We start from the raw sequence: 22,104 nt of genomic DNA, 5'->3' as shown, positions 1-22,104 counted from the left end.
GGATACCATAGACTGGGTGGCTTAAACAACAGACATGTATTTCACACAGTTCTAGAGGCTGGGAAGTCCAAGATCTAGGTACTGATGGATCTGGTGTCTGGTGAGGGCTCCTCATTTCCCAGTTTACAGGGACACAAACATTTAGTCCATAACAGTTACTAAGAGAACTGACATTTCCTGAGGACCTATTAGTTGCCGCACAAGTTATTTATGTCATCTCATTTAATCATCGCAGCAGGCCTAATGAAGTGGGAACTATTTTTCCAATTTTATAAATGAAGAAACTGAGGAACAACTAGTTAAATAACCTGTCCACATAGATTTTAGTCACTGAGCTGGGTTTCAGACCCTGGCCCATCCCCTGCCACCACTAAGGTGCCTGCTAACACCCTTCACCTAGGCGGGGGGCACTCAGAGGAAGAAAGTCAGCAGCCCATCTGTCCTTCTCCACCATGCTCCCTCAGGATGCAAGCAGGAAGTCCTGGGGAGGAGGAGGTGGCTCCCCTCAGAGGGACCCAGATGACTAGACTGTCCATGAGAAGCAAAGAAAAACCAGACCAGTGAAATCTGCAGAAGGGAAGGTCCCTTTTATGCTTTTGAAAAATTGTGTGGGGTGCCAGTGACCTCTAAAGTGATAAGGAAAGTTTTCCATCATCCAGACAAAGGAGGTTAAGAAGAACAGCTGCAGATGTGCAAGAATAACTACAATAATTAGGTAGGGGAAGATATATACTCCTAACATTTTAAGCTTTACCCAAACTGGCCATGCACAGTGGCTCACATCTATAATCCCACCATTTTGGGAGGTCTAGGTGGGAGGATTGCTTGAGCTCAGGAGTCTGAGAGCACCCTGGGCAACATAGTGAGATCCTGTCTCTACAAAAATAGATAAATAAATAAAAATTAGCCCGGCATAGTGGTCCTGGCTACTTGTGTGGCTAGGGTGGGAGGATTACCTGAGTCCTGGAGTTCAAAGTAACAGTGATCCATGCTCATACCATTGCATTCCAGCCTCGACTATAAAGTGAGATGAAAGAAAGAAAGAAAGAAAGAAAGAAAGAAAGAAAGAAAGAAAGAAAGAAAGAAAGAAAGAAAGAAAGAAAGAAAGAAAGGAAGGAAGGAAGGAAGGAAGGAAGGAAGGAAGGAAGGAAGGAAGGAAGGAAGGAAGGAAGGAAGGAAGGAAGGAAGGAAGGGAGAGAGAAAGAATTTACCCAAACCAGCAGTATCTGAGAGAGAGGGCTAGTACTATTCATTACTAGAGATCCTGGGTGCTGAGGCTGAGAAGGTTCTCTGTCCCCTCTCCAAGGATTCTGAGTAATCCCTGGGGTGGGGGTGGGAAGGCAGATGACAAGCAACATTCATTCTTGGACTTCAAAGAGCTGGGAAGACTGGGACTTCCAAGCACCACTGGGGCACTGCCTATGCAATATTTGTCAACGACATTTTCTGCTAATTAGACCCCTTAAAAACAAGCAGAATTGTAAGTGAGGAACAAGGATCTATCCAGAAGGGTGGGTGGTCCATCATCCTATGTAATGATGGGGCGCTCCAGTCTGTGAAGCATGACACTCCCTTCATGTTCCTTCCCTCTGCCAAGAGTAACAAGTGTGTTTCCTACACAAGGATTAGAATTTGCTGGAAGACTGTGGAAAGCCCCAGCACCAGAGACTGTCCAGCTAACATGAATTCTCTCCTGGACTGGTCTAATTTGGTCTTTTCTGACACCCGGAGCAAACTCTGCCCCTACCTTTCCTTTTGTCAAAGGACCCTCTGTAGTCAGAAGAGCTCTGGACTGAGCAGGAGGAGGCCTGGGATGCAGGGCCCACAGAGGCTGTGTGTGAGATGGGCTGTGGACGGTCACCTCACGCTTCTGGACCAAATGCCTTCTCCCTAAAGTCCTTTCTCTTCAGTTCTTATGGCTATGGCATCAAGCATAAAGAGCAGACATACAATGCATAGCCTTGTGCCATCACACGGACACACACTCACACACTCCAATACACACACACAGACACACACACACACACACAGACACACACACACAGACACATGCACACACACACTTCCTTTCAGTGCCCAAGTAAGAGGACAAACCTATCTTCAAGGTGAAAAATAAAGGCTGAGACTATCCTTTGCTTCAAATTCATCCAGGCTGCCCTCTCTTTGGGCACATCTGCAGCAGTGAAAGGAGAGCAGGCCGGGCTTGTTGGCTGTGTGGGTGCAGCTTCAGTGCCTGGCCCAATCCCTTCCTCCACGCCACACTCCCTGCGTGTGTCCTTTAGCAAGCCACTCTCCAAGGGCCTCAGCATCCTCTGCAGTAAAAGCCGGGTAGCAGCAGCTCCTGCCTCGCAAGACTTTCGTTAGGATTGCTGGTGTCCATACATTGGAAGCTCCTAGAACAGGACTCGGCACCTACCAGCAGACAGAGTGATGTTGTTGGCTCTCATTACCTCACCAAGCCATCTTTGGGTAAACCTCTGACTTTTTTTTTCTGCTGAGATTTCTTTCCTTTTCATCTCAGCTCTTGGTACTGCCAACTTAGGCTAAGAAATGTACTGACAACAATCTTTGAAATTTCCTAGCAAAAGCCTCTTCCAGCTCTGCATTAGTAAAATCACATTTCAGTCTCTAAAACAAACAAAAGCGGCCAGCCCAAACCTCCCCCGCCCCCAAAGTCACTTGGAAACACAAACAGTGAGAGCGTGTACTCTGGTGTTGGAGGTGATTTATGATTTGGGCCTAGGGCTCTCCTCCCCCAGTAATAAGCACAGGAGAGGAAGGGGTGATGGCTGGCAGGAGTTTCTGTTGGAGAAGTTTCTGCTAACAGTGGCCTTACTGTTAGGGTGCTGCCCGTTCACCAGAACTGGGGGATGTCCGCCCATCTCAGGAAACCACCCAGAGAAACTGCCTGGGACAGGCGCCATCTGTCTGCAGCTCTGTCATTTAGATAGTCAATAGATCAATCCACTGGGGCTGAGCCACAAACAGAGCTTGACTTTGATATTTAGGAAGAGAAAAGATGCCTGACAGCTCCTTTCCAGGTTACATTTGCACTCCTTGACTGTCCTTTGCTATTGTTTCTAGAAAAAAAATATACTGATTGTGAAGTGTTCCTTTGATGGTGTTTTCTGTTAGCTTACAAATAAATTGGGTTTGAATCTAGTCTCACATTCACACACACACACACACACACACACCCCACACACACAAAATAAAGCCCTTCCAACAAATTGCTTACATGCTGAGGCTCTGTGTTCCAGCAAGCCTTCAATTTATTTTAATGGACAAATAATAAATCCTTCCAAAGGGGGTATTTAGAATGGAAATGCTGATAGGTCCTTTAATTGTGACATGCTGCCAGGCGCTGCTTTGACATGGAGCGCTGCAGTGTGCCTGGGGGATTGGATGGCATGCATCAGGACCACGGGGTTGGGGGGGCCACAGAGCTCAGACGCTGTGCCTGGGCCCAGGAGTCTGACATTAGTGCTGGAATCAGCAGCACGGAGCTGTGGGTCCCAGGCTCATCAGAAACAACATGTACAACTTGTTTTCAAGGAACTGACATTGTCGTGGCGTTTGAGGTGTGTGTGCTGACTGATCCCCTGCCCCCCAGGTGGGTTTCTCGGTCTTTCTTGTACTCTGTGGAACATTGTTAATATTGCTGCTTCGAGTCATAGGATGATAGGGGTGGGAGGTACTATATGATTTCTAAAAGCATCAGCCTGTGGGGATAGAATGGTCCAGAGAAACAGCACAATAGCCTGGTGTCTCAGCTCTTGCCCCTCTCATGCATGTAGGATCGCTGTCAAGGTCTCACCCCTGTTAGGTCTGGAGGGCTCCCATCGGCAGCAGCTTGTCACTAGCACTTGTCACTGTCTTCCTCTCTAGTTGCTCCTAGGTGGTGACAGCCTCTGCTCCCTAAGTTTCCTGAAGATACCTTCCCACTTTCACTGCCCCCTGCTCCCTGGAGAATGCCACATCGCCCAGTGCTCCCTGAGGCCTGGGGGTTTAAGATGCCTGAGGAGAGCTTCCTCCCTTGCCTTCTACTGGGGACATGGACTGCAGGGTGTGTGCCCTGTGCCTTTATACAACTAACCTCTACCAACTCACGGCCACACTGACACAGTTGTGCGCCCACGTATACCCTCACTTGAGTGCTCTATCCCCTACTTCTTCTTCCCCCTTAGTTCAAAGCAAAACCTATGCGAGTAAGATTCTGCAAATAGAATTATTTTGGACTTGCTCATAAGTGATCAGACACACTAAATTCTCCTTTGGGTTCACAATAGTATTCCTGAAACATCTGTAAGGAGTCCAAGGCCCAGAGAGGTTGAAATGTAATCTTAAGTATCAGGAACATCAAGTTTTTTTTTCTTTGGACTGGTCTCAATATCCCTTTCCCTAAGCCCCTGGTGGCCTGCGATGCAGGAGGTGAGAATTAGACACCTGTGCACCCCCTTGGGTCTGGTCTCTCCCCTCTGATCCCAGGTTGACACATGGCTTTGAGAGTGAAACCTCTTTCCCTCCTCCTTCAAGGTAGATGCCAGTGTACATGCATGGACGGGACCGATTTCCTAAGTTCCCGGGTTCCTCACCTTTTCCCTGCATGCTGAGGAAGGGGCATTCAACATCTTGGAAGTCTCTGGGCATTTGTTATTGAATTCTTGTGAGTTTCTGATTTAATCCCTCAATAGAAAACATCACAACTGATGATGAAAAAGAGATTGTCCCAAACATTACTTGATATCTACAGAAGTACAAATGCTGAATGGACAGAGCACGTGGATTGCACTGAACTAAGGGACAGAGGGAGAGAATATGGCCGATAGACATGGCTTCACATCCCGGAATCACCACTTATCCGGGAGTATGATCTTAGGCAGGTCATTTCTCTGAGTGCCAATTTCCTTACCTGTAAAATGGAAACCTCTGCTCCAGCGTTATCGCAGAAATCAGAGGTAAGCTAGATTTATACACTCACATACACCCATGTCCACACATTTCTATATTCATGTTCACGGTAGCATCATTCACAACAGCCAAAAGGTAGAAACAACCCAAGTGCCCACTGACAGATGAAGGATAAACAAAATGTGTGGTCCGTACACACAATGGAATATGATTCAGCCTTAAAAAGGAAGGAAATTCTGACATGCGCTGCAACATGGGTGAATGAAGAACTATGCTCTGTAGAATAAGCCAGTCAAAAGGATGAATATTGTATGATTCCACTTGCATAAGGTGCCTTATGAATTTGACTTAAAATAGTCAAATTCATAGAGACAGAAAGTAGGATGGTGACTACCGGGGGACTGAGCTTGGGGAAGAGAGAGTTAGAGTTTAATAGGCACAGAGTTTCAGTTTAGAATAATGAAAAAGTTCTGGAGATGGATGTTGGTGATGGTTGCATAGCAATGTGAATGTATTTAATGCCACTGAATTGTAACTGAAAAAATGGCTACAATTGTAAATTAGTTATGGACAGCTTACTGCACATATACCCATACACTGAAAATCTCTGTAGGTGGCACACTGAGAGTGTCTGGCACATGTTTGGAAGCTCAAGAGATGGTTGCTACGATCATCATTTGCAGGAGATTGGACACAGGTCTGAGTCCACTGTGAACCAGCTGGAACCATTTATGTGATTCTCCGTGTTGCCCTTGCGCCATTTGTCAAAAGATGCTGACATTTCTCGCATCTTTCCCTTGTGACCTCCAAATGAGATTGTTGAATCTTTACGGGATATTCAGGAAATATTTAGTTTAATAGAAACATTGAAAGCAACGGAGCTAAGATCAATTTAAAACTTTGTCAATTTGCTCTTTGGAAAGAGAAATTTCTGCCCCTCTTCCGTCTGCCCCAAGCTGGATTTCTTAGACTTACTTTAAGAAAACAGTAAGTAACATTGGGACCTCCAGGAGGACAAGTTACTCGGCCTTGGCTTGGAATCTATGGCCTCTCCTCGGCCTGCAGAGGTCTTTTTCTCACAAAAAAAGGTCCTGCGAAGTGAGAAAGCAGATTTTCTTCTGTCCTAAAAAATGTAGTTCCAGCCTGATCCTCCCTCAGAATGGTCACTAAGAAAGCAAAATGTGTGTAATGCTAACAGAGCCCCGATTCATGGCTTCCAGAGCCTGCAGCGTTTTATACTCACTCTGCAAGCATAATCAAGGGAGTGATTCTGAACCTTGTTAATCAGAAAGGGCCCTTTAAAAATGTCATGCTGTCAATATAAAACTTTGCTAAATTGCATTATAAATGCCAGATTCAGTCAACTAACACATTTAACACCGTTTCTTAAGTACAGTTTAGATTTTATCCGTGCCAGGGAGAAAGAGAAAAATACCTCAGGAGAGCCCAAGCCTGCGGATTCATTGTGCTAAGCTCACTTCCCCCAGAGAGGGATTAGAAATATTGATTCCAAATCCGAGCTGTGCTTCTGACATTGTTGTCCATAAGGTGTCCCCCCACCCCAGCATTGCTGGCTTTAGAACTGGATGATGCTCACAGTTATGAAGGTTAGAAGGGGGGAGCCTTTTACACTTGTTTTTTAATTAGCGGGCAATGCCTAAAGCCGTTGTTTTATACCAGAGAGGAAAGGTCTCTTGCAAGTCAAGAGCTAAACATCGTATGCACACCTGTTACAAATAAGGCCCTAGTTTTTACATCTGCAGAGTCCAAAATAGCCCTTCAATGTGAAATGACCTTGTTCCTCGTTTTGGGGAGAATTCATTGTCAAGTTAACGGAGAACTAACCTTTCTCTTCCCCTCCCACCAAATGAGGCTATTTCTACACGGTTTTGACGAATTTGATTATCTCTTTTTCTCTATGATCCTGTTCAGAATAGAAAAGGTTTAATTGAAAACTTATAGCTTGAAGTTTGGCTAAACAGCACTTTAAGGATCCGAAGATGGTGACCAAACACCGTGATTTCCAATCAAAAAAAAAAATCTTATATCAAGATAATGAGATGATTTTTTCCGTGTTACATGCGTAAGCTTATTCCGAGATGAAAGGGTCTAAGTACACACAGCAGGATAATATTTTAAAATATTAACCAATTTTCCCCCTTTCCTCCTGCCTGTTCTTCCTTTTACCTGTTCTCCCCTTTCAAGCTAGACTGTTCCAAATTCATTATCTCAGGAAGCAGTGACCTAGGGGAAGCCTGGAGTTTTTTCCTGGCTTTTGAATTTCAAAAGTCTTGCCCTGAGAAAAAATGCAAAGAACTTGTAAGCATTATAAAATAGCTAGCATTTCCTGAGAACTTTCTGTGTTCTATGCACCATTTAAAGCATGTTTTTATGTGTGTGTGTTTGCTTTTCTCTACAACTCAGTAAGTTAGGTACTGTTAATACCCCTATTTTACAGATGAGAAAACTGAGGTAGAGAGAAATGGAGTATTTTGCCCATCATAGCCTCTCCGGGGAGTAGCAGAATTGGCTCACTATTCCAGTAGTGTGTCTCCAGTGCTCACGTTTCAAACCACTGCACCAAGCTCCTTGTTAATGTGCAGGAAGTTCTTGGGAATGTACTCAGTATTTCCACCTGTGAAAAGGAAGGGACTTTAGCAGCATTGGATAGGAGAAGAAGTTGGGCTCTGGGGTTACGTCAAGAAAGCCTTTGGCTGACCAGAGGAGAGATCTGAGGCTGCAGGGACCCTTCAGAGCCATCTCAAACTGGGGCAACCCATTTGGGTCTTCATATTCCTGCATGGATCAGTCATTGGATGCAGGCTGCCCTGAGACAGGTACGGCTTTGGATAGAGGCTACTCTCTTCAGTTGTGGGAATTCCCTTGTGGGCGCCCAGCAGAGGGCTGTCTTCCAGCAGCACTCCCAGTAGCTGGGGGAGAAGTCCTTCAGTCCCCAGCCCTGATCTGGAGGGCACACCAGTGTCCTAGTACTACAGAAAGGGGAGCAGCCAAGTGGGGGTGCAATTCCTCGCTTCAGCCTCATCCCTCAAGGGGATCTGAGTATAAATGATGCCTCAGAGTGTGTGCCAACCCGAGATAAGAGATCTGAGCTTTTAAACTCCCTCACCCATTAGTCTAAGGCTAGACACCACCCCGGGAGTGGGGAGATTGGGATCTAAACTCCCAGACGCTTCAGGCTCTCTGCATGTGCGTGTCCAAGCGTAGATCTCAGAGGAGAGTCACAGGTGCACACCATTAAAAGCAAATGTACACAGAGGCCAGGGGACTGGCACAACGGGGCAGTTGAAAGAGTCCACGTGATCACCTGCTACAGCTTCTATAGACCCGAGAGCATTCCCTGAGCCAGAGGTAAGCAGTGAATCGGAGGAGAGAGATGAGTCGCTGAGAAAAGGCATACATCTGCTAAGAGAGCACTGGGTCCCAGGCGGGCTTGAGGGACAGGAGAGCAGAGGGGACTCTCACCCTCCCTCTCAGGGAGAGCCTTGTGGGGGAGGTGGACTCCAGAGGCAAGAGGGCTGTGTGGGGTCTACATGGGGCCTTGTGGAGCTTGTCAGAGAGGGGCATACCCAAAGATTCCCATGTGCCTGGGAGAGGAAGGGAGGTGGCTGGGGTGTCCTAGAGTTCTGAGTGTCCTAGGGTGGATAGGAGCAGCGGGACAGTCCTGTGACTGGAGGAGGACAGAACATTAGAGCCACAGGGGAGAGTGCAGTCATCTGTGTGCATGGATCTCTGAGGATCAGGCCAGGCAATGGCACGCAGTGGATGCCAATGTGAACACAGAGCGACCCATCTCCTGCCTGGCATCTTGGTAGAGGACATCATTACCCCTGAATTCATATGGGAGATGAGGGGACCCTGAACTGACCAAGAACACGTTCAGTCACCTGTACAGATGGAGGCTGAGAATAGAAATTGAGTTCAAGGAAACTAAAGAAAGCTACATTTCTCATCCACATGCATTTATGGAATGAGTTTGCCACTGCCATAGGTAGTAACTATTAACAAGGTCTTGTGAAAACTTCTGAACTATATACACGATGCTTCCGATGACAGGTGTTAACTCGGCCTGTTTTAGCTCAGCATAAGTACTGCTTTGTTGAAATTTTCTCTTTCTTACATAAAGAATGAATTAGACTCTGATACACTGTGCCAGGACTGAATCGACTGACCGAGGGATAGATTACGCAAGTAAAACCCAGGCCCCTAAGGAAGAGAATATACTCTATAGACATCACTTTGATTCTACGTCTGCGGTTTTGACATCATAACCCATGTGCCCAACACATAGAACCTCAGGGGCGCGCGCGCACACACACACACCACACCACACACACGGACACTGTCTTCTGAGGCTTTTCTTTCTTTTTCTTTCTTTTTTCTTCATGCTACAGTGAACTGGGAGAACAAAAAGTAAAGCTAAAGAAATACATGCCCGCTTAGAGGCATGTGTGCGAGTGTGTGTGTGTGCACCGTGCCTTTTCCACCCAGGGTCTCCGAGCTGCAGTTTCCCTCTTGGAGCTTTTCTTGTCTATTTCAAAGCCTCTTCGCAAGTTTGACACTGACAGGGAGAACAATGAAAAGTGAGCCGCAGCTGAGAAATGAACAGAAAGAAGTGACTGACTTTGGGCTACTGTGCTGGGGTAAATGGACTATAAAATGCAATTTTAGATTAAATAGGTGTTTTATGTACAACATGATATTGATTTTATTTCTGCAGGCAGAGGCTGAAGAATTGTGTGCCGCCCATTTGGGTGTATGAGTGTGTGTGTATGGGTGTGTGTGTGTGTCAGAGAACCTGGGCAGATTATGAGGGTGAGTTTTAATTTAACTTAACTGCCCAGAAAGAACTTGATGACTAATATCTTTGGCTTTCAATTCTTCTTAGTATTGAAATAATGCCTATCTTCTTTCACCCTAACCTGTATGCTTTTATAGCCTTTGTCAACTCTTTTTAAAAAGTCCCCGCTATCTCCCCAGCACTGGTGACTGTGACATCACCCTTCAGCTCTATACTCTGCTGTTCCAGCCTCACACTTTCATCTTTGTCCTTAACGGAGTGGCGAGAAAGGCCACACTGATCTTCAGAAGCAGGAACATATGGATGCTCTTCCGTCATTTTACCACTAATATCACTTCCACCTCTCCAGAAAAAAGAAATAATAATAAGATGTACAAGGTCACGTGGGATTCTTCCTCCAAATCACTGTTTGAAAGTCACCTTAAGTGACGTATTAAAGAGATATGCGAACACCCACATCCTCAAGGTGGAAGGGTCAGCATGGCCATAGGCACAGCTGAGATAAGGGATGTTTGTCTTCACCTTCCTCCATGTGTATACCTCCTTAATCCTTGTAGCAAGTCCTGTGTGGTCCCCAAACTCAGGGCCTAATATTTTCTAGAATATTCCATGGAGCAGGAAAGTGATCTGATTAACTCATTTACACGAATAATTTCATGCATTTGAAGTTAAGGAAAAAACCCTGAAAGATATTTTGTAATTGTTGGCAAGGATGAAGAGAATAGGCATTCTCTTTTATACTACTTTGTGGGGGAGAATTTGGTCTACAAAAGTCTTAAAAATCAGTCCACCCATTGATTCAGTAATTCCCTTTCTAGGACCTTATCTTAAGGGAATAATTGGAAATGTGCACTAAAATGTATGCACTTGAATGTTCACTGTAGTATAATCTATAATGTCCACAAACTGAAAATAACCTATTGTGTCTGTTCTTCTTAATATAAGAACACAGGTCATTGGATTTAGAGCCCACCTTAAACTCAGAACAATTTCGTCTTGAGATCCTTAGCTAATTACGTCTGTTAACACTCTCTTTGAAAACAAGGCCACAGTCTGAGGTTCCAGGGGGACACAAATTCTGGGGAGGCAACACTCAACCCAACACAGGACTGAAATTGGAAACTGAAAAATTATAGGGAGTCTAAGGAGTTTCTTTCTTTCCATCTCTTGTCCCTGCTTCTCTCTAAAAATCTTCTCCAATTATCCACATCTTCTGCTGCTTCTTTCTTATGGGAAGATATGGCTGTTCCACACCTCCCCAAAATTGTTTATAATTCCACAAGAAACTGGGAGTCTATAGGCTCCAAATTTCATTTTCTAGGAAGGAGAATCTTCTTTGCTGAGCTTAGTTTATGGGTTCATTCCAGGCCAATATATTTTGACCAGAAGAATCGAGCCACCGTGCTATCATATCTTTGGAGCAAAGGCTATTAATTCTCTGGTTGGCTTGTGAGCTAAGCGGACATCCAAAGAATATCTTATACACAGAGAATGGGTTAAATTATGGTACAGTCATATAAAGGAATACCATCAAAAATTATTTTGCAGGCCAGGTGTGGTGACTCACACCTGTAATCCCAGCACTTTGAGAGGCCGAGGCAGGTGGATCATGAGGTCAAGAGATGGAGACCATCCTGGCTAACATGGTGAAACCCTGTTTCTACTAAAAATATAAAAATTAACTGGGCATGGTGGTGCACGCCTATAGTCCCAGCTACTCAGGAGGCTGAGGCAGGAGAATCGCTTGAACCCAGGAGGCGGAGGTTGCAGTGAGCCGAAATTGCACTGCTGCACTCCAGCCTGGTGACAGAGTGAGACTCCATCTCAAAAAAAAATTGTTTTGCAGAAGAAATGCAAATGTCAAGGTAACATACTGATAATTAAGTGAGACAAGCAAGTTATAAGACAATATATGTATATTATTCCCATGTGGCTAATATGCACACACACACACACACACACAGAGTTAGGGATAGAAGAATGTACACTAGAAAATTTATAGTACTATCACTAGATGATAGATTATGCATAGGCTTTAATTTTTTTGTTTTTTTCCCCACCAATTTACTTTTAAATCCCATTTAAAATTATTTTAATTATATTTGATAAAGGATTTCTAACACAAAATAGTGACTTACCAAGAGTAAAATTTAAGACATAAATTAGGTAAATTTGGAGGTAGTACCATAGGGGATATTTATGGGATTGTCTAATGCACAAATATTTCTCTTTCCCTGAATTTCAATGGCACTATCTCCTATAAACTCTGGATTCAAAGGGGTAGGCATATTCCACCATGTGGACCAGGGATGCAGGGAAACTCAATCTGCAGAGAAGAGAAATGATAATAAAACTGACGTCAAAAGAGGTACAAAGACAACCACAGAGGGTCTGGACAACTGTTCAGATACGATTTAATCCCTTTCCAGATCTCTTGATATTTCTGCTCCTGGGTTCATTCCAACACTTCTTTATGTTGATAACAAATGTCTTTTTGTGTTTACATGAGCTTGATTTGATTTATCTTTCTTACGACCAAAGTGTTTTGACCAATACGAGACCCTTCGCAGTTTCTGCAAAGCATAACTCGCAAGTTATGCGAGCATAACAGACAGGTATTTCCAGTTCTAAGGAGAGTTCAGTAAGCGAAATCCTCAGATATGAGGACCAACTTTCTTGAGAGAGCTATGCCCTTGAGTGCCTAAGGCACAAGCCAATGAATAAAGAAAAAGTCATAAAAATAAGCTAATGATGAGAAGGAAGAGGTGAGCAGGAGGCAGATGAAAGAGGAAGCCAGTAGAGGGGAAAGGAAGCCTAGAGGATGAGAGGGCCCTAGAATCTACAACGCCAATAGAAATTCCTTCAAAAGGCACTCCCGACCCTGGGCCATATTTCATTCAGATTAGGTCACTGTTCAGCTTGCCTTTTATGAAGGTCAGATTAGTTCCAAAATTAAAGAAGCCTTTACTGACTTGATCTTCATGGCCATTAGGTTGACTGGCATACCCTCCAGCTCCTGCTTTCTGACTTCCATTAGGTACAGTAGCCTTTTAAAGGCCCAAATACTGGGTTTCTGGAGGAAATGTTTTCTCCTAATTCCACTTAGTATGGACAGCTCCAGGCTGGGCACATGGACTCAGTTTCCTTCACTGACCACAATCCAAACCAACATCTCACTCGTCTCACGACATCTCAACATCTCCCAAGATCCATTTCCCAGTTATCTCTAAGGAAACTATATCCCAGGACTCTTAAACAATCAGGTCTTCCAGATCCCAATGTTTTACTGTCACTGTTTAAAAATCAGCACCACATTAACAGATTATTATCTATTGAATAAAATCAGAATCTATGAGTCCACATTGACACAAATAAAAATAAAAAATAAGAGAAAAGGAAGTGGAATGCCAACTAATAAGTGTTGCAGGAATAATAAAATTAGGAAATTATCATTTGACAAACATCATGGTTACAGTGGATTCAGGGAAGAATCATCAGTGGGTGCTAAAATTGGTGAATGAAAGTTTGATGACAAACAGGATATTGACCTAGTTGTGAAGTATCTTGCCACAAGATTGTTATTAATTATGAAGGCCCAATTGTAACTTTATAGTGGAGAAACCCTACAGGCTGAGCTTTAACCAAATGATCAAAGTCAACCTCATCACTTACCCAGCAAACAGGTGTCCTGTCCTCCTGACCCAATGCATGAGGAAGTCACATCTTGTGCAGTGGCATCCCTGCCCAAAGCACATTATCTTAATCTAATCACAGGGAAAACAGCAAACAAATCCAATTTGAGGGACATTCTACAAAAATTTCAAGATCATGAGAGACAAAGACTATAAAAGACTCCAGAACTGTTCTAGTTTAGAGGAGACTAAAAAGACAAAACAATTACATGCAACACACAATCCTGGACTGAATCCTGAGCCAGAAAAAAAAAATTATTTTGCTATAAAGTATATGATTAGGAGAATTTAAAACTTTGGACGAAGTCTATGAATTACATGATATTAACTGAAGAATTTAGGAGTAAAAGGACATAATGCCTGTGTGTTAGTCCGTTTTCACGCTGCTGATAAAGACGTACCCGAGATTGGGTAATTTATGAAGAAAAGAGGTTTAATTGGCTCACAGTTGGAGAGGTCTCACAGTTAATTGGCTCAGAGCTGGGGAGGTCTCACAATCATGGCTAAAGGCAAGGAGGAGCAAGTCACATTCTCCATGGCAGCAGGGAAGAGAGAACTTGTGCAGGGGAACTCCTTTTTATAAAACCATCAGATCTTATGAGACTCATTCACTATCACAAGGACAGCATGGAAAAGACCCACCCCCATGATTCAGTCACCTCACACTTTGTCCCTCCCATGACACGTGGGAATTGTGGGAGCTACAATTCAGGATGAGATTTGGGTGGGGACACAGCCAAACCATGTCAGCCTGCAACTTAATCTTAAACAATTCAGAAAAGAAAATTATATACGGCTTCTTGGCCTTTTGGCTAAGATCAAGTGCAGAAAAGAAAATTACATATCTTAGATATATTAAAATTATTTATATATACGTATGTGCACACACACACACAGAATATGACAAAGAAAATGTGGTAAAGGCAAAATATTAACATTTGGGGATGTGATGTAGTTATTTTGGAAATATTTTGTTCTGTTGCAACTTTTTTCTAAGTCTGGAATTATTTCAAAATAATAAATAATAAATAAATACCACTCATTTTTCTTAGCACCAAGCAGTAGTGGCTTATTTTTCCAATAGTTGATAAACTATCGTTTTTCTCCCAGCAAAGTTTTGACTTCAGCTTCTTCATGGGAGTTACACAGGTCCTTCCCCAAGTCCCTTTCTTCTCTTACAGCTGCTTGGTGTTTGTCGCCGCTGGCCTTGTCTTGGGTTGTGAATGGGCCCAGGGGCCTTTCTGCTGCGTCTATGTAGAAGGTCACCCGGGACACAGCTATGGCTGGTGTGCATGGGGCTGGGCGCGTCTGCAGGAAGCTGGGAAGTGGCTCAGGAAGACAGGCTGTCTCCTTTCATCTTCCCAGCACTTTGGTGACAAGCGGCTGTCCTGAACTGATGGGTGCAAAGAGCACTCCCTTCCAGTATGGAGCTGAGTGTGACACTGAGGGAAGGAGATGTGATAGAAGTGAGAGGACATCTCTGCTTTCACCCTCCTCTCCAGGAACAGCGTGCTGACCTTTAGAACCTTTTAAAGAGTTTTTTTCCCTAATCATTATTATCAGATCTGTCTTCTCCTGGGTTCCCTAGCCCTTCTGAAGAATTAATCCTTCCCTGCTAGAATACCACCCCTTCACACACACACACATGCTCGCTCACACACACACACACACACGCATCTGTATCTGCACACACACAACACACACATATGCACAAACACTAACGGAGACCATCTCCTTACACAAGATTTCGCTGGGCCTGTCTTGCTCTTACATTACCCAGTACCCAGAAACTGATCATCAACAGTTAAGTATGACATCTGGGTACAATCGCCAGTCAGGAACACTCAGCAGGGCTCCAGGTGTAAGCAGGGCAACGCTGGCTTTCCAGGAAATTATAAATGCCCTAAATGCCCAGTATAAGATATCTGTGTCTGGTTCTGTCAGGCACATCATAAAACCTCGGAACTTCCATGCTGATGGTAAATGTCCTTAACAGTTAGTTGTCTTTCCGTAGGCATTTCAATAGGGCATTCATTGAAGGTAGGAAAAAATATATTACTGATGTCCCTGAAGGGAAATAAATGAAATACTTCAGATGTGATACCAGACTATGTGGTCATCACGCTGTGGCACACAGTTTAATTGGGGCAGTGTTGCAGAACGGTCAGGAGTCAGCTCTCAGAAACTGAGGGATTGGAGTTCAGAGGGGACCTCGACGAGTCACTGTCTGGAATGAGGTTTGGCTTGAGATGGAATTGGCGGGGTGGTAGAGAGATGGTCATGTCTGGGAGCGCGCTCAGTCATGAGATGGAGCCTGCTGGTTGGTGAGGACTTGGTCGTCTATAAGCGTAGCAATAAGGGGCTTGCTGGGGTGGAGGTGAGAGGAAGATGCTCGGGGACCAGAGATCTCACAGGTCATTTGTGAGGGTGGTTGTTTTATAGGGACCTTCGAAGAAAATGCTTTTCCTCAAACACTGAGCTCACCTAGAACCATGAATGAGTGATTAATCAGCGCGCTCTTCTGCCTGGAAGATGGCTGGGAACTGGGACAAAAACCTGCCTCCTAGGAAACCAACTACAGTAGACGCGGATGAAGAAATGTTGTGCTTGGCAGCTGGGAACGAATTTGGTTTCTTCTGAAGACCAACAGGGAGAAACTGACTACTGATTAAAGCTACATGACGTACTGCAATTGCGTTCTTAGGAGGTCTTCCAAATCTTTTCCTAATTTAGGTTTGCATAGGTTTCCCTCCTGGTCATTCATTACATAAAAGTTTGTTTCAAAGACAGACTCGGCAGGTCCGGCGCAGTGGCTCATGCCTGTAATCCCAGCAGGCATTTGGAAGGCTAAGGCGGGCGAATCACGCTGTCAGACGTTCGAGACCAGCCTGGCCAACATAGTGAAACTCTGTCTCTACTAAAAATACAAAAAATTAGCTGGGCGTGGCGATGGGTGCCTGTAATCCCAGCTACTTGGAAGGCTGAGGCAGGAGAATCGCTTGAACCTGGGAAGTCAGAGGTTGCGGTGAGCCCAGATCACGCCACTGCACTCTGGCCCTGGAACAGTGCGAGACTCCGTCTCAGAAAAAAAAAAAAGAAAGAAAGAAAGAAAGAAAAAGACAGACTGGGCAAAACTGCTGGGGTCTGCACCTTCATCCCTGAACATCATAAAATTCCAACTTGGTGCCAAAAGTGGACGATGCTTTCAGAGGCTTAGATGAAGTTTCATTTTGAAACCTGGCTTTGAAATGCCTGAGAATGAAAAGCCAGCTCAAGGGAAAGTTGGGAAATGCTAATGCTGCTAGCGACTACGCCAGATTTTGTTCACAAAGGTTTAGGCCCAGAGGTCTTCCTGGTGAGCAACTTAGTTATCCCTGAAGAGAGATCAAGCATTTGCCCAAACTGCAAAATCTCAAAACAGCAGGATACGAAGTGAGTTCTTTAACTTAAGAATAATGTTTCACAATGTTTGAGTAATTTGTCATGTATTTCCTCATCTCACCCTCAGGATAATCTTTAACAAACATTTACCGTCTTTCAGCCAATATGTCTGAGTGCCTTGTAGAATTTGTAACTAAAGCAAGGTACTTGGGACATCGTGGGGGAACACATAGATGTGGTCTCTGGCCTCACAAATTTAGCTTGTGCTGGAAGAAGACACTATTTATAGATGTTACTTAATTCCAAGGTAGAATGACAATTTCTTTCCTTTTTTTTTTTTTTTACCAGGGAGAAAACTGAGGCTCACTGAGATTCAGGGATAATTCCCCATCCCCAGAACTGCAAGCAAGAGCTACTGCTTTTTCCCATATGTCTCCTATTTCTTATGATAAATAGTTTTGATTATTAGGCAACACTTCTTTGTCACACAAATGTAACTTCAGGTGAAAATCTGCTGTGCAATAATAACTAATGGTATGGGAATTTATTAAATCTCGACAATTTCCCCTACCTATTCTATGTTTTGGCCCATTTTCATTGTACTGGTAAATTCTGATAAAATATCAGAGCTCTCATTTCCTTTACATATAGTTACACTAAAACTTTAAGAAGGCATGACTGAATGTAACTTCTCAAATCTGTTTTTCTCTACAATGTGCTACCTATATCGTTACAAAAAATTCACAAGATTAGATTGTTTTACTCCTTTCTGTCTACTCTGCACCTAGAACAATGCTTAGCACGTAGTAGTTGCTTGATAAATGTTGAATGAACAAATGACTGGTTTTAGTATTTTTTAAAATTGTGCACTTTCTCTCACACCCTTTCTCTCTCACGCACCCCACTCTCTTCCTCTCTCTCTCTCTCTCTTTCTCTCTCTCTATATATATCCTGTATAGCTTTACTATACAGAGTACAGATTTAGAATTTAGTATTGATCAAATTAGGTTTTAGTATTGTTTTAAAGAAGGGAAACCCTATTTTCCTTCTTTCTTCACATAGAACATGATCTTAAATTACACAAACTGCCCTGCTTATTCACTTGAACTTACACAACCTGTAAAACCCAATGTCGAGGTGAACATTCTTAATCTTACATAAGAAAATTTCAATTAGCCAAGCTAATTAAGGAGAACTGATTATCCAATAATTTCAGAAATTAATAGTACCAGAATTGTTATAATAGGATGTCTCAAAAGATCTTCCCCAAAAGGGATGATTTAGGCTGGGCACAGTGGCTCACTCCTATGATCCCAGTACTTTGCTTGAGCTCAGGAGTTTGAGACCAGCCTTGGCAACATGGGAAAACCCTGTCTCTACAAAAAATACAAAAATCAGCCAGGTGTGGTGGCATGAACCTGTACTTCCAGCTATTTGGGAGGCTGAAGGGGGAAGATCACTTAAGTTTGGGAGGTTGAGGCTGCAGTGAGCCGTAATCATGCCAGCGCCTGGGCAACAGAGTGAGACTCTGTCTCCAAAAAACAAGGGGGAATAGTTTAGTTGAGCATGAGTTGAATGGTATGTAAACATATTTGGAGTCATCTTGAAGCATATTTCAATATGCCTGTTGACTATGTGCCTTTTATATGGGTTTCATTTTCATTAGGCTGACCACAACATTCAGAATATGTGGTCATTATTATCTGTAATGACAACAGTGCAATTAGCAAACTTCTTGCTTCTACTGGAGGAGGAAAATGAAGACATGGGCAGAAAGGCATCAACTAAACAAATAGGAAAACTGTGAGTAAAGAACTTCAACAGGAGTTGGACAAGATAACTTTGGGCAGAAAATAATGAATATATTTTGCGGACCTTCCAAGGGGTTCTGTACTTCCAAGTTGTCTCACATAGTTGTGTGTGAATGCTTAAGCATGTACATGGAGCTCTAAATCATCCTCACTTGGCTTTGGTCCATCTCAATGACATGCTTCTCTTGTCTAATAATGCCTTTCATGCTGTATGGTTGATCCACTTGGAAATCCAGGAAAGGGAGAGGATCAAGGTCCTGCACATACAGTGGTTGGCCAGACCTTGGAGCATCACACTGGGATTGGTCCCTACAGCTGGATTCCTTTTGCCATGGATGGATGGCAGCTAAAGACATTTGGTGAAGTTGAAGCACCATGCTGTAAATTTTTTCTAAATCCAAGAATTGGTTCCACTGCCAGCAGGGACTGCTTGGTGAAAGATGACAAGAGTTATTGAAAATGACAGACTGTATTTTGCAGAACTACCTTGTTTTCTTCTATTTATTTATTGCCTAGTAAACTGAATGTTCATGGGAAAGAATTTTTAGGCGCCCTCATGTTTGTCTTTGGAATATATTTTCCTACATATGGTAGCACACAGCTTCTTCATAAAGGATTGTCAACAGAGATAATTTGTTGCAATTGTATGGTTACAAGTACGAGGAAATAGGGACAAATATGAAAAATATGAGAACTTAAGTAACTTGTTCAAGGTCATCAGATTAGTTAGTAGCCAAAGTTAAACCCAAGACTCAAGATTCCCAGTGAATTGCACATGCCCCCATAAGCAAATATAGACATTTCAAACCAGATTTCTCCCACCTTCCCTCCCAAACTCATTTTTCATGAATATCTTTTTTTTTCCCCCTGGGACTAATTACAAACTTAGAGTTTAGGCACTGAGCCAAACCCAACTATTATTGCTTCAGGTTCTGTCAGGGTAAATATTTAAGGCAAAGATTTTCTGACTGTGCCCTGCAAAGCCTCCTCAGGAGCCACTGCATGGTTATAATCACATGTGAGTGTGTGCATGTGTGTGGCTCATATGCACATGTGTGTGCATGTGTAATGGGGGCAAAGCTTAACATCTTGTCCCCCAACTTTGATAAGATTGCCTCTTTGTAACCCACTTACTCTGATAAGATTTTGTTGGAACAACAACAAAAGTGTCTGTGATATCAGGTGTTCCTGGAAACACACATCATCATATCCCATCATTATTTTTCTTTGAGTCCCAGAAGAAAAAAATTCTATTTTAATTGTAAAATTATCATTTACAGTATAGAGGCCAATACTGTTGACACTTTTGTCACTTTGGGCTTTCTGGTTTTCATGCTCCATTCATTATTTATTGGCTGGTTTTTATTTGTTGGCTTGCTTTCTGTTTAATGATCAACATGGCTAGCAGACATTTTATATGCAGTATCATTTTTTTTCATATGCATACTTGAAAGTCAAAACTTTGCAATAGAGCAATATGCTGATGCACCAAATTGATCAATTTGGGCTACAAGCTTGAGTCTTTCCAAAAGAATACAGATACTCCTTGACTTATGATGGGTTACGTCCCAATAAACCCATCGCTTTATAAGTTGAGAATGCATTTAATATACCCAACCTACTGATCATCACTGCTTAGCCTAGCCTCCCTTAAGCATGCTCCGACACTTACATTAGCCTACAGTTGGGCAAAATCATCTGACAACACAGTCCACTGTAGAGTATCACGGGTTTCACCTCGTGTTCACAGGGCTGACTGGGAGATGTGCTCACTACCACTGCCCAGTATTTTGAGATAGTGTCATACCACATATTGCTATCCAAAGAAAAGATCAAAATCCAAAATTTGAAAATCAGTTTCTACTGAAGGAGTATTGCCTTCACACCATTGTGAAGTCAAAAAACCAAAGTCAAACCATTGTAAGTTGGGGGACATCTGCACAACTGATAAAGACACATCAGAATACTACTTTTGATAATAAATGTACAAACTGTAGTATCCCCATGCCTAGTATGTAGACCTGAAATACTGTGGGGAGAATCCCCTGTCCTCTCTTCCACATCCACAATACAGGTTTTGTCCTGAAAGCAGGACATTTGGTGGAATAGAAAACGTAGAAAGTGTTAAACTTCAGACTTAGCTGCAAAATTCAGATGGAAATGATTTGGTAGCTGTGGCTTACTCAAAAGTAAATAATATACCTGAAGGTATCTGAAAATTATCTTTCTTTCATGAGCATACAGTTTTGTTGGCTTTGCCTCAAGGCAAATAACCACATGAGAGTTAATACAGAAACTTCTTATTAGAAATTCCTTATAACCAGGGTAGACTAATTAGCTCTTCCTAAGAGTTCATTTTGAGGTTGGAGAAAGCATGAGAGCAGTGGAAACTGACACGGGAGATGGAATGTCACTGGGGGCACAAACAGAATCACGTGGTGGTATGCAAGGGAAAGATGCTGAAGACCAGCTCTATGTTATGAACTAAAAAGAAGCAGGGGGAGCTAAAATTTGGAATCTAAAGCCATTATTTTTCTGACTTATCCAGTGCAAATAACCCAATACAGACATATAATATATGCTACGGGTTTTTAAAGGCAAAATTGTCTTACTCCTTTCTGCATATCCAATGCCTGATATAGAACCTGACACACTGTAATTACTCTTTAAATGTTTATTGTTTTTAGTAAATAAATGAGTGTTTAACACACACATGTGTATATGTGTTTCTCTACCAGAGAAAATAATTTCTTGTTTCTTAGATTGATGTATTCCGTGGTAGTACATAGGAAATTAGATGCCCTTTTCATCTAATATGCATGCAATTGACCATTTTGAACTAAGAAATCAGACTTCTTTGAATTCTGATGCTGTCAGACAAAAATAGAGATAAATGTTCAACCATCCTTCTCTATACCCTTATGGAAATGTGTGGCCTCCTTGGGCTGTCTCATTTAACATTGAATGTCTAAGTTAGATTCCTCATCTCTCGGTAACAGAAGACGCTAGAGTTAGTACAAAAAATTCTTCCTCACCTGTAATGTAAAGCAAAACAAAAATGTGCAAGAATATTTTGAGATATCAGGTCTATAAAACCTTTGACATATGCATACTAATTTTGTGATGAATCTATCATGTTTCTATGACTATGAGCTCATAAAGTTTTCTCAGAGACTGTTTATGACAGCAACAAAAACCACACACACATTTTGCTGTTTTTAAAAAAATAGATCGTGTTTCCTAATCCATGGAGTTTCCATTCACAGAAAGAGCTAAGTCAGGAAAGAAAAAGCCACAGAAAGAGATTATATCAGCCAAATGAACCAAATCAGGAAAAGAGAATACTATTTGCAATTTAACCAGCCAAGTAAAATATGACGTTATTAGAGCCAATCTTTGGGGACCAAGTTAGTAGTAATTGTGCCTTGTTTAACTTGGCCAATTAAAGGCCAAACTTTCCTAAATTGGCTATTTTCAAAGCAATCACACC

The 22,104-nt window shown here is 42.8% G+C and overlaps 1 long non-coding RNA gene across 1 annotated transcript; it reads left to right on the top strand.

Annotated features, from left to right (window-relative positions):
• Positions 1–3,476: 3,476 nt before the first annotated feature.
• LOC135970699 (uncharacterized) lies at positions 3,477–21,324 on the top strand. The gene is made up of 2 exons (XR_010586535.2): positions 3,477–3,613; positions 17,152–21,324. It is a non-coding gene; the product is annotated as an uncharacterized lncRNA (long non-coding RNA).
• The last annotated feature ends 780 nt before the right edge of the window (positions 21,325–22,104 follow it).

Source organism: Macaca fascicularis, chromosome 4, assembly GCF_037993035.2.
Source record: "Macaca fascicularis isolate 582-1 chromosome 4, T2T-MFA8v1.1".
Taxonomy (NCBI): Eukaryota; Metazoa; Chordata; class Mammalia; order Primates; family Cercopithecidae; genus Macaca; species Macaca fascicularis.
This window is presented reverse-complemented; position numbering and strand designations above follow the sequence as displayed.